This window comes from Salvelinus namaycush, chromosome 32 (genome assembly GCF_016432855.1).
Source record: "Salvelinus namaycush isolate Seneca chromosome 32, SaNama_1.0, whole genome shotgun sequence".
Taxonomy (NCBI): Eukaryota; Metazoa; Chordata; class Actinopteri; order Salmoniformes; family Salmonidae; genus Salvelinus; species Salvelinus namaycush.
This window is the reverse complement of record NC_052338.1, coordinates 19,402,303-19,414,997: the sequence shown is the minus strand read 5'-3', so window position 1 is coordinate 19,414,997 and position 12,695 is coordinate 19,402,303.

Here is a 12,695-nt window from a genome sequence, read left to right as displayed (position 1 = left end):
CTTCCTGGTCTTCCGAGTCTCCGGAACCTAGGGTTAATAACCCACCATGTTACTCTGGGCAACCCACTGAGTGCCGCTCCTTTCTCACCCAGTGTGATATTGTGTTCTCTCTCCAGCCCAACACATACTCAAGAGAGAGAGCTCGGATCGCCTACGTCATATCACTCCTTACTGGTCGGGCTCGGGAGTGGGGCACAGCTATCTGGGAGGCAAGGGCTGAGTGTACTAACGATTATCAGAACTTTAAAGAGGAGATGATACGGGTTTTTGATCGTTCAGTTTTTGGGAAGGAGGCTTCCAGGGCCCTGGCTTCCCTATGTCAAGGTGATCGATCCATAACGGATTACTCTATAGAGTTTCGCACTCTTGCTGCCTCCAGTGACTGGAACGAGCCGGCGTTGCTCGCTCGTTTTCTGGAGGGACTCCACGCTGAGGTTAAAGATGAGATTCTCTCCCGGGAGGTTCCTTCCAGCGTGGACTCTTTGATTGCACTCGCCATCCGCATAGAACGACGGGTAGATCTTCGTCACCGAGCTCGTGGAGGAGAGCTCGCGTTAACGGTGTTCCCCCTCTCCGCATCTCAACCATCTCCTCCCACCGGCTCTGAGACTGAGCCCATGCAGCTGGGAGGTATTCGCATCTCGACTAAGGAGAGGGAACGGAGAATCACCAACCGCCTTTGCCTCTATTGCGGTTCGGCTGGACATTTTGTTATTTCATGTCCAGTAAAAGCCAGAGCTCATCAGTAAGCGGAGGGCTACTGGTGAGCGCTACTACTCAGGTCTCTCCATCAAGATCCTGTACTACCTTGTTGGTCCATCTACGCTGGTCTGGTTCGGCTGCTTCCTGCAGTGCCTTGATAGACTCTGGGGCTGAGGGTTGTTTTATGGACGAAGCATGGGCTCGGAAGCATGACATTCCTCTCAGACAGTTAGGGAAGCCCACGCCCATGTTCGCCTTAGATGGTAGTCTTCTCCCCAGTATCAGATGTGAGACACTACCTTTAACCCTCACAGTATCTGGTAACCACAGTGAGACCATTTCCTTTTTGATTTTTCGTTCACCTTTTACACCTGTTGTTTTGGGTCATCCCTGGCTAGTATGTCATAATCCTTCTATTAATTGGTCTAGTAATTCTATCCTATCCTGGAACGTTTCTTGTCATGTGAAGTGTTTAATGTCTGCTATCCCTCCTGTTTCTTCTGTCCCCTCTTCTCAGGAGGAACCTGGTGATTTGACAGGAGTGCCGGAGGAATATCATGATCTGCGCTCGGTCTTCAGTCGGTCCAGAGCCAACTCCCTTCCTCCTCACCGGTCGTATGATTGTTGTATTGATCTCCTTCCGGGAACCACTCCCCCTCGGGGTAGACTATACTCTCTGTCGGCTCCCGAACGTAAGGCTCTCGAGGATTATCTGTCTGTTTCTCTCGACGCCGGTACCGTGGTGCCTTCTTCCTCTCCCGCCGGAGCGGGGTTTTTTTTTGTTAAGAAGAAGGACGGTACTCTGCGCCCCTGCGTGGATTATCGAGGGCTGAATGACATAACGGTTAAGAATCGTTATCCGCTTCCCCTTATGTCGTCAGCCTTCGAGATTCTGCAGGGAGCCAGGTTCTTTACTAAGTTGGACCTTCGTAACGCTTACCATCTCGTGCGCATCAGAGAGGGGGACGAGTGGAAAACGGCGTTTAACACTCCGTTAGGGCATTTTGAATACCGGGTTCTGCCGTTCGGTCTCGCTAATGCTCCAGCTGTCTTTCAGGCATTAGTTAATGATGTACTGAGAGACATGCTGAACATCTTTGTTTTCGTTTACCTTGACGATATCCTGATTTTTTTCACCGTCACTCGAGATTCATGTTCAGCACGTTCGACGTGTACTCCAGCGCCTTTTAGAGAATTGTCTCTACGTGAAGGCTGAGAAGTGCGCCTTTCATGTCTCCTCTGTCACATTTCTCGGTTCTGTTATTTCCGCTGAAGGCATTCAGATGGATCCCGCTAAGGTCCAGGCTGTCAGCGATTGGCCCGTTCCTAAGTCACGTGTCGAGTTGCAGCGCTTTCTCGGTTTCGCTAATTTCTATCGGCGTTTCATTCGTAATTTCGGTCAAGTGGCTGCTCCTCTCACAGCTCTGACTTCTGTCAAGACGTGCTTTAAGTGGTCCGGTTCCGCCCAGGGAGCTTTTGATCTCCTCAAGAAGCGTTTTACATCCGCTCCTATCCTTGTTACTCCTGACGTCACTAAACAATTTATTGTCGAGGTTGACGCTTCAGAGGTGGGCGTGGGAGCCATTCTGTCCCAGCGCTTCCATTCTGACGATAAGGTCCATCCTTGCGCTTATTTTTCTCATCGCCTGTCGCCATCGGAACGCAACTATGATGTGGGTAACCGCGAACTGCTCGCCATCCGCTTAGCCCTAGGCGAATGGCGACAGTGGTTGGAGGGGGCGACCGTCCCTTTTGTCGTTTGGACTGACCATAAGAACCTTGAGTACATCCGTTCTGCCAAACGACTTAATGCACGTCAAGCTCGTTGGGCGTTGTTTTTCGCTCGTTTCGAGTTCGTGATTTCTTATCGCCCGGGAAATAAGAACACCAAGCCTGATGCCTTATCCCGTCTCTTTGGTTCTTCTGTGGCTTCTACCGACCCCGAGGGGATTCTCCCTGAGGGGCGTGTTGTCGGGTTGACTGTCTGGGGGATTGAGAGACAGGTAAAGCAAGCACTCACTCACACTGCGTCGCCGCGCGCTTGTCCTAGTAACCTTCTGTTCGTTCCTGTCTCTACTCGTCTGGCTGTTCTTCAGTGGGCTCACTCTGCCAAGTTAGCTGGCCACCCCGGCGTTCGGGGTACGCTTGCTTCTATTCGCCAGCGGTTTTGGTGGCCTACTCAGGAGCGTGACACGCGCCGTTTCGTGGCTGCTTGTTCGGACTGCGCGCAGACTAAGTCAGGTAACTCTCCTCCTGCCGGTCGTCTCAGACCGCTTCCCATTCCTTCTCGACCATGGTCTCACATCGCCTTAGACTTTATTACCGGTCTGCCTTCGTCTGCGGGGAAGACTGTGATTCTTACGGTTGTCGATAGGTTCTCTAAGGCGGCACATTTCATTCCCCTCGCTAAGCTTCCTTCCGCTAAGGAGACGGCACAAATCATCATTGAGAATGTGTTCAGAATTCATGGCCTCCCGTTAGACGCCGTTTCAGACAGAGGCCCGCAATTCACGTCACAGTTTTGGAGGGAGTTCTGTCGTTTGATTGGTGCTTCCGTCAGTCTCTCTTCCGGGTTTCATCCCCAGTCTAACGGTCAAGCAGAAAGGGCCAATCAGACGATTGGTCGCATATTACGCAGCCTTTCTTTTCGTAACCCTGCGTCTTGGGCAGAACAGCTCCCCTGGGCAGAATACGCTCACAACTCGCTTCCTTCGTCTGCTACCGGGCTATCTCCGTTTCAGAGTAGTCTTGGGTACCAGCCTCCTCTGTTCTCGTCCCAGCTCGCCGAGTCCAGCGTTCCCTCCGCTCAGGTTTTTGTCCAACGTTGTGAGCGCACCTGGAGGAGGGTCAGGTCTGCACTTTGCCGTTACAGGGCGCAGACTGTGAGAGCCGCCAATAAACGTAGGATTAAGAGTCCTAGGTATTGTCGCGGTCAGAGTGTGGCTTTCCACTCGTAACCTTCCCCTTACGACAGCTTCTCGCAAGTTGACTCCGCGGTTCATTGGTCCGTTCCGTGTCTCTCAGGTCGTCAATCCTGTCGCTGTGCGACTGCTTCTTCCGCGACATCTTCGTCGCGTCCACCCTGTCTTCCATGTCTCCTGTGTCAAGCCTTTTCTTCGCGCCCCCGTTCGTCTTCCCTCCCCCCCCCCCCCGTCCTTGTCGAGGGCGCACCTATTTACAAGGTACGGAAGATCATGGACATGCGTTCTCGGGGACGTGGTCACCAGTACTTAGTGGATTGGGAGGGTTACGGTCCTGAGGAGAGGAGTTGGGTTCCATCTCGGGACGTGCTGGACCGTTCGTTGATTGATGATTTCCTCCGTTGCCGCCAGGGTTCCTCCTCGAGTGCGCCAGGAGGCGCTCGGTGAGTGGGGGGGTACTGTCATGTTTTGTCATTGATTATCATGTCTTGTCCCTGTGCTTCCCTTCTATTCGTTTCCCTCTGCTGGTCTTATTAGGTTCTTTCCCTCTTTCTATCCCTCTCTCTCCCCCTCCCTCTCTCCCTCTCTCGCTCTCTCTCTCTATCGTTCCGTTCCTGCTCCCAGCTGTTCCTCATTCTCCTAACTACCTCATTTACTCTTTCACACCTGTCCCCTATTTTGCCCTCTGATTAGAGTCCCTATTTCTCCCTCTGTTTTCCGCTTCTGTCCTTGTCGGATCCTTGTTTGATGTTTGCTGTTCTGTGTCCTTGTTCCGCCCTGTCGTGTTTTTGCCTTCTTCAGATGCTGCGTGTGAGCAGGTGTCTATGTCAGCTACGGCCTGTGCCTTCCCGAAGCGACCTGCAGTCTGTGGTCGCGTCTCCAGTCGTTCCTCTCTACTGACGAGAGGATTTCAGTTTTCCTGTTTTGTATTTACCTAAGATAATATCCAGGAGTATCGTTTTTGTTTAAGACTGGAATAAAGACTCTGTTTCTGTTAAGTCGCTTTTGGGTCCTCATTCACCAGCATAACAGGAAATGTGTTATTTGGTCAGGAGTCCAAATTGGAGATTTTTGGTTACAACCGCCATGTCTTTGTGAGACGTGGTGTGGGTGAACGGATGATCTCCGCATATGTATTTCCTACCGTAAAGCATGGAGGAGGAGGTGTTGGGGTGCTTTGTTAGTAACACTGTCTGTCATTTATTTAGAATTCAAGACACACTTAACCAGCATGGCTACCCCATGATTCTGCAGCGATATGCCATCCCATCTAGTTTGGGCTTAGTGGGACTATCATTTGTTTTTCAACAGGACAAATACCCAGCACACCTCCAGGCTGTGTAAGGGCTATTTTACTAAGAAGGAGAGTGATGGAGTGCTGCATCAGATGACCTGGCCTCCACAATCCCCCGACCAAATTTAGATGGTTTGTGATGAGTCGGACTGCAGAGTGAAGGAAAATCAGCCAACAAGTGCTCAGCATATGTGGGAACTCCTTCAAGACTGTTGGAAAAGCATTCCAGGTGAAGATGGATGAGAGAATGCCTAAAGTGTGCAAAGCTGTCATCAAGGCAAAGGGTGGCTATTTGAGTTTCAAGTATAACAACATTTGTTTAACACTTTTTTGTAGTAACATGGTTCCATATGTGTTATTTCATAGTTTTGATCTCTTCACTATTATTCTACAATGTAGAAAATAGGAAAAATAAAGAAAAACCCTTGAGTGAGTAGGTGTTCTAAATTTTCTTGACTGGTAGTGTATATAAAGTGTAATATTGAGATGTAAACTCAAAATGTAATAAACGTCAGCTCTATATCTGACAAGGTATAGGTGTCTTCTTTTTTAAAGCCCATAACCATGTGTGTGAGGTGTGTACGATTTGATTTGTACGTTTGTTTCAAAGTCAATTTGTTTAAGACTACCAAGAAACACTGTGTGACCCTGATTTAGCCCACAGCAGTAAAAGGTTATTAAGTATTTTTAGGCAAAGTGTGACAGTTCATAATCCATTAAAATGTATAGGCACAGTTTTCTGCATCTTTTACATAAATTCAATTTTAATGTATTTCTTAATGGTGTCCTTGAATTGAGTCACCGTCAACAAAGATTTCAAGTCACTTAGTCTAGCTGTGCCAGTGTAGTGGTTATCCTGATACTTTGTGCATTAAATCTTTTCTGTGGATTATACTGTTTATAGATTAGAGCCTATGGTACATGTAGGTCCGTTTGTATCTGGGACTCCAGGGACTGCAGTTAAAAATTACCCGTCTGGCTAAACCGGCATTTTTACTGAAATGTTGATTAATGTGCACTGTCCCTGTAAAAATAAAATCCAACTCCAGAGTGTTTTGTTTTGTAATATAACATGTAGTTCATATAATATTTTACTTAAGTGATGATTGTTTTCTTTCCTATCACATGAAATGGATGTCGTCAAGATTAGGCAAACTCATGGTCATTTTGGTAGTGGAAACACACACGCACGCACACAGACACACACGCACACAGACACACAGGATACTGAGTGGCGCAGCGGTCTATGGCACTGCATAGCAGTGCTAGAGGCATTACTACAGACCCGGTTTCGATCCTGGGCTGTATCACAAATTGCCGTGATCGGGAGTCGCACAATTGGCCCAGTGTCGTCCGGGTTAGGGGAGGGTTTGGCTGGGGTAGGCCATCATTGTAAATAAGTATCTGTTCTTAACTGACTTGCCAAGTTAAATAAAGTTTAAAGATACACGTACACATATGCACACTACAAACGCTATATCAAACAACTGTGCTCAGACCAGTGTGCAGGGAGTGTGTTGAACAGAACTGAGGACAGATTTAACCCAAAACTACAGGGGAAAAAATATATTTGTTTGATTTATCCATTACTTTAACAGCCACTCGTAAACCGAAGTTAAATTGCTAATTTGACCTTTAGTTTAATAGATTCATGAAGAGGGTTTCATTAAGTTTCTTTATGACATTAGGCCCACCGTCTTCTCTACAAGGGGTGAACCATCCGGCTAGTGTTCATTATGGCACAAAATTGGAAGAAAATGAAAATTTGTGTTTCTTATTGGAAAAGTCCCTGTTAGTCCCTCCATGTTTCAGTCCATTTTCATCCATTTGGTGGCTAATGAACATGACGCAGTATGTTATTTTCTCTAATAGCATGCATTAGTCCCTACAGCATATGCCCCAGTGTTTAATTCAAATGGCCCTTCTCCTTTAAGACTTAATTAATGTTTTAAGGAATACACTAGCAATGAGAGCCCATCATTTTTGCACAGTGATAAATTATAGGAATACCGATGCAAAATGTTTAGAATGGAGGAAGGTTAATGGCTGAAATGACATGCTACTGATGTAATGTAATTTGAGCTCCTGCTATAGCAGGAGATAATCCTGCATCAATCAAAACATTTGAATTATTATGTGGATTATAATTAATTGGCATTTTTGTAGGATTTGATACATTTTTCATAAGGGAAGATCAAGTCTGACATTTCAAAGTGGAAATTACAAACTTCAGAAGCCTTTTTAGAACTCAAATACACTACAAGTTAAACATTTTATGCATTGCATCCTGGGTGATTAAATTAAAATCAAATTTTGTCACATGCTTTGTAAACAACAGGTGCTTATTTACAGGCCCTTCCCAACAATGCAGAGAGAAAAATATTTAAATAGTAGAAAAATAATAACACCAAGAATAAAGATAACTTGGCTACATACATACACAGGGTACCAGTATCGAGTCAATGTGCAGGGGTACAAGGTCATGAGATAGATTTTTATTTAACTAGGCAAGTCAGTTAAGAACAAATTCTTATTTACAATGACGGCCTACCCCGGCCAAATCCTAACCCGGACAACACTGGGACAATTGTGCACCGCCCTATGGGGCTCCCAATCACAGTTAGTTGTGATCAGCCTGGAATTGAACCAGGGTCTATAGTGATGCCTATAACACTGAGATGCAGTGCCTTAGACCACTGCACCACACTCGGGAGCCCTATACAGTATGTATATATGTACATATAGGGATGAAGTGACTAGGCTACAGGATATATAATAAGCAGTTACAGCAGCGTATGTGATGAGTTAAAAGAGTTATGTACTGGGCCATATGCACTACCCTCTGAAGTGCCTTGCGGTCGGATGCCAAGCAGTTGCCATGCCAAGCGGTGATGCAGTCAGTCAAGATGCTCTCAATGGTGCAGTTATTTTTAGCCACCTGAGGGGGAAGAGGCATTATCATGCCCTCTTCATGACTGTGTTGGTGTGTTTGGACCATAATAATTCCTTAGTGATGTGGACATCGAGGAACTTGAAGCTCTCGACCTGCTCCACTACAGCCCTGTCAATGTGGATGGGGGTGTGCTCTGCCCTCTGTTTCTTGTAGTCCACGATCAGCTCCATTTGGATTTATTATCAACCAATAAACCTGCCTTGATTATTAATGCAGTAGACCATGGTTTCCCAAACTCGGTACTGGGGCCCCCCCTGGGTGCACGTTTTGGGGGGCCAGGACCGAGTTTGGGAAACCATGCATTGGACTAGTGAATGGACCTGATACATGCACTGCAGAAAGCAGCCAGCAGAGGGCACTCTTATCACACTGAATCAATTATCTTCTCAGAAGTGCAAATAACGGATTCATTTGTGTATGAATGTCATGTCATGTGATTGTGTGTGTGTGTGTGTGTGTGTGTGTGTGTGTGTGTGTGTGCGTGCGCGCACGACTTAATGACCTGAATGAACCCCCAGGTGCTCCCCTCTCACAGAGAGAGAGAGAGAGAGAGAGAGAGAGAGAGAGAGAGAGAGAGAGAGAGAGAGAGAGAGAGAGAGAGAGAGAAACTAACCAAATATCACCGTCTCCCTCTCAAATGTCAGACTCATAACTGGATTACTCCTGGGTTTCTACTGGGCAGAGAACACAGTGACTGAAACTAATGAAAGAAGCAGGTCTCTCTCTCTTTCCCCATTTATTTCTCACCCCTTTACCCATCCTTCTCTCCTCTTCTCTCTAGTCTTTGTCCCTCTTGCTTCTTCCTCTCCCCCCTCCACTCTATCTTCACTCTCCTTTATCTCTTTCTTTCCCTCTCTCATAAGATAGACTCCATTCATACAGGTGTATGCTGTCTTTCATGGGCCTATGAAACAGCCAGATGTCTATAAAATTGCCTGGGAGTTTATCCTCTTAGGGTAACGCCTAATGATAAGAAAGAAGATTTATCTTACTTTTTTTCCTCTCTCTCTTTCTCACTCCTTGTCTCTCTCATCCAGAGTCTGTGTGTGTGTGTGATACTCCAGCCCAGCCTCTTAGCACAGTGTGAGTCTTTTATTGGCCTATCTCCTGCTGTTCCTCTGTAATTATGGTAGACAGAGAGAATAACAACAGCAGGTGGAGAGAGCGAGAGATAGAGAGAGAGTGCGAGAGCGAGAGAGGGATGCGTCTGTGTATGTGTGTGTGCCAATGTATTTCACACATTCTTGGCCTTTCCTACAGTCAAATGACTAGTGGCCTCATGGGTGGAATGTTCTTAATATTTTTCATAATTAATAAAAAAAATGTTTTTTAAACAGCTAAAAACATGGTGTTTCTATGTCAAATTCTATGTTATATTTCAGTCTTCTGTGATGTGTACAAAGTGGAATATTGGGATGCAAACTCCAAATTGAATACATTTCAACTCTATATCTGACATGGTACAGGTGTCTTCTTTTTGTTGATCCCATAACCATGTGTGTGAGGTGTATGCTTTGGTTTCAAAGAAGATTTGTTTAAGACTACCAAGAAACACTCTGTGTGACCCTGATTCAGCCCACTGCAGTAAAAGGTTAAAACGAATTATCACATGTGCTTATGTGGGCCCGTGTGTGTGCGTGTGTGTGTGCAGAGCCATCACAGTGAATTGTTAGGGCTAACTAGAATTTCCAATAGTGCTCCTGTCACACCGGGTCAAGTGGTTAGAACTCCCACAACTCTCTGATGGGTCCCACCTTACAGGGCAGCCAACCTGACCATTCATTTTATTACACACACACACACACACACACACACACACACACACACACACACACACACACACACACACACACACACACACACACACACACACACACACACACACACACACACACACACACACAGAGCAACAGAAGCAGCAGCAGCAGCTGTGTCACTCTCCATCCTACAGAAACCTGTACCAGCAGAGGGTGATGGTATTGATGTGATCTGTACTCTCCCGCAGGGCTGGAAAAAACTGGAACACACGCACGCACACACACACACCACGGGAGGCTGGTGAGGGGAGAACACCTCATAATAATAGCTGGAATGGAGTGAATGGAGTGGTGTCAAACACATTCATTCCATTCCAGCCATTACTATGAGCATGTCCTCCCAAATTAAGGTGCCACCAGCCACCTGTGACACACACACCAGTTCCACTAGTAATCAGAGCTGAGGTGAGCTGACCACACATTAGACAGACAGACTACTGGCACAAATCAATCAGTGGACTAGGCAGAGGAGAGGACTGGTCATTATGGTATCTCATCATCAAACCCATTTAGCACTGCACTATTTGGTGGCATTAGAGGAAAAGGAGACACTTAGTCAGTTGGACAGTTGAACAACGAAATGCATTCAACCGAACAACCGAAACGCATTTAACCCAACCCCTCTGAATCAGAGAGGTGCGGGGAGCTGCCTTAATCGACGTTCACATCATTGGCACCTTGGGAGTAGCTGTTTCTGGGGACTAAATGCCTTGCTCAAAGGCAGAACGGCAGGTTTTTCTACCTTACCAGCTCGGGGATTCGAACCAGAGACCTATACTATCTATTTTTTTTTAAGATTTGGTATACGCCTAATATCAGTTAGTGTGTAATACATTTTTATGGGCATTTTGTAAAGGTGCATATAGGACCATGTTGCTTTCAACTAACTAGTTCTCAGATTTATTAAATGCAGATGAAGGAGAAGAAAAAAGAAAGCAAAATGTATATTATTGTGGTAATAAGTGTGGCTGCGCAGTCCAGGAAAGTACAGAGATGTGTGTTCCTAGTGCGCAATAGCACTGGATTGGTATCTTAGCAACCGTAGACGCCACTGGTAGCTATTTTTTGTTTAACAAGCTAAACTAGAAAGCTAGAAAGTTCGTTATTATTTTTTACATAGATAGCTATAGGATGGATGTGTTACTTGAATCGAAAACAAAACCAGTTTCGACTATATCTGTGTATAGTTACATTCCACCAAGACGAACTGAACCAAAAGAGAGAACCTATTACAACAGTGACTCCAAGGTATGGGTGGTTGCTACTTGCTAGCTAACGTTAGCGAACGGCTAGCTAACTTACTTAGCTAAGCTAGCTAGCTAGAAAACCTATATTTCTCTCTCTGTCTCTCTCTTTCTCTGTGTGTGTCCCTCTCACTCTTTTCTCTTTCTCTCTCTAACCCCGTTGTCTCTCTCCCCCTCTCTCTTTTCTCCCAGCTAGCACAATTGGTTCCTTAGAAGTTGTGGGAATGTCACTTTTTGGTTTCCAATTGGTTCTGGGAACAAAGCCATACGTTTCCTGACTGAGAACAGAAGTGTGAAAATTTAGCCTGTTCTGGGAACGTTCATTTTATGTTGCAGGGAGGTTCTGAGAACGTTTTATTATTGTTCCCTGTATGTTTTGCTGGGAGCTTTTCTTAATGTTCTGAGAACATAAATGTTAGGTTATTTTGATGTTTTTGAATAACTTCCTTAAAACTTTAACTGAAATGTTCAATAAGACTGTTAGCTAATTTTCCCACAACATCGGACACCCCCTAACTTCGGACACTCTCTAGCGGTTAGAGAATTAAATCACCTCTACTCAACATTTAAATGGGCTGGAAAATAACGGTATGTTTTGCGACTAAAGACACCCTTCCAGCTAGCTGACCACCGATTTTCATTGCAATTTATGTAAGTTAAGTTAGGTTTTGAGAGTTTTCAAAAAAGTGATATATATACACATTTTGTGGGACACGCTGTATATTGTAAAATTCGGCTGTGCGATAGACACATCATTTAACATACAACTTTTTACCTAAATTATTCATACTCATTTATATGTTAGTATTAAACTGTTATCTACTTTCTCAAAACATAAGATTAATCTGTAAAATAAATAGTGAGACATTTGGTTACAACACTGAAGAAGATGTTGGTGAAGAACCATTTTTAAGAGTCTACAGGAGGGAGCACCGGGCTACGCAATGAAAAGTTGACTGGAAGTCTAGCCAACTAGTCAACTATCTAGTAAACACTTCGGATACGAGGTTGCTGTCTCTTTTTTGAACAAAATTAAACAGATATATCTTGCAATTGAACAAAATAGTAAGGTGGCCAATAACCGGGGACCGTATGCTGATAATACAGGATGTATTTCTTTTGCTAAACCGCTTATCAAAAAGCTGATAATAGTAGTATTTCCACTGAAATGTCAAACATGCTAATTGCTAACCCATTAGCTAACATTTTTATGACACCAATAATCACAAAACATTGATGGCTTGATCACAAGATAACACTGTTGAAGGTAATATATTTCTTAACTTCTTATGGCTGCAAGCCCGAAGCCGGGCACAATATGACAACAGCCACTTCAAGTGCAGGGCGCGAAATTCAAAAGATATTTTTTAGAAATATTTAACTTTCACACATTAACAATTCCAATACAGCAAATGAAAAATAAACATCTTGTGAATCCAGCCAACATGTCCGATTTTTAAAATGTTTTACAGCGAAAACACCACGTATATTTATGTTAGCTCACCACCAAATACAAATAAGGACAGACATTTTTCACAGCACAGGTAGCATGCACAAAGCCAACCTAACTAACCAAGAACCAACCAAACTAACCAAGAAACAACTTCATCAGATGACAGTCTTATAACATGTTATTCAATAAATCTATGTTTTGTTTGAAAAATGTGCATATTTGAGCTATAAATCAGTTTTACATTGCAGCTACCATCACAGCTACCGTCAGAAATGGCACCGAAGCAGCCAGAGTAATTACAGACACCAACG